The sequence below is a fragment of the Bos indicus genome, chromosome 6 (assembly GCF_029378745.1).
Source record: "Bos indicus isolate NIAB-ARS_2022 breed Sahiwal x Tharparkar chromosome 6, NIAB-ARS_B.indTharparkar_mat_pri_1.0, whole genome shotgun sequence".
Lineage (NCBI taxonomy): Eukaryota > Metazoa > Chordata > Mammalia > Artiodactyla > Bovidae > Bos > Bos indicus.
Window position 1 is genome coordinate 37745743 of NC_091765.1, and position 1182 is coordinate 37746924.

Sequence of the window (1182 nt, forward strand, 5' to 3'; positions counted from 1 at the left end):
AGGGAGTGTATTCCATTTGTATATTCTGATATATATCACTTCCCTTTATCCATTGGTTGATTGATGGTCACTTGCGTTGCCCTGCGGTGGTCGACTCACCAGGTCTGAAGTCGGTCTTTCTGCCAGTGGCTGAGTTGTGTTCATGCTGTGTTAGCTTGTCCAGAAGTGTCCCAGCACTGGCACCTGAAGGCCCTTTGTTCTGGGTAAGGCTGGGTATTGGGTGTATAAGCTGGAAGGAGGATTCCAAAATAGCATTTGCCAGCACTTGTTCTATGTGTTAGAAAAAGTTTCCAAAAATGGCTGCCACCAGTGTCTGTGTTCCCAGGGTGAGCTGCAGTTGCCTCCTGCCTTTCCAGGAGACTCCAAGGTCATCAGGCAGGTCTGCCCCAGGCTCCTATCACATTACTACTTCTTCCCTGGGTCCCAGAGTATGTAAGACCTTTCTGTGTGCCCATTAAAAGTGAGTCTCTATTTCCCCCTCCCCTCTGGGACTCCTGAAATAGAGTCTCAGTGGCCTTCAAAGCCAAATTCTCTGGGGGCTTGTTTTCCCAGTGTAGGACCCCCAGGCTGGGGAGGCCAATGTGGGGCTTGAATCTCTCTCCCCATTGAGAGAACCTCTGCAATTTTAATTATTTCCCATTTGGGAGTTGTCAGTCTAGGGGTATGGGACTTACCTATATCGCAACTCCATCCCTACCACACACCTCATCAATCCTTTGTATCTTTAGTCGAAGAGGCCTTTTCTGATAGGTTCCAGGTCTCTCTCATTGATGATCACTCTGCAAAAAGAAGTGCTCTTGGTTTGCCTGTGAGAGGAGGTGAGTTCTGGGTCTTCCAGTTCCACCATCCTCTCCCAGCTCTCCAATGTGTTGTAGTTTTAATTTCTTTTCCTGCATATTTAATCTTGGTATGTTTGACTTTTCTCTGTAATTACTTAACAGAAGGTAATTTATATCTAATTGTGTGGCATCACTGTTTTGGCATGTTATAGAGTTTTATTTATTGAAATTTAATTGACATATAAAATCACGGTAATTATAGGGCTACAATGCAATGATTCAACATTCGTATACATTGCAAAATGATCAACATAATTAGTCTCATTACTACTTATCATAACAAGTTACAAAATTAACTTTTTTCCATTGAGAACCGAACAGTTACTTTCTTAGTCAAAATTAT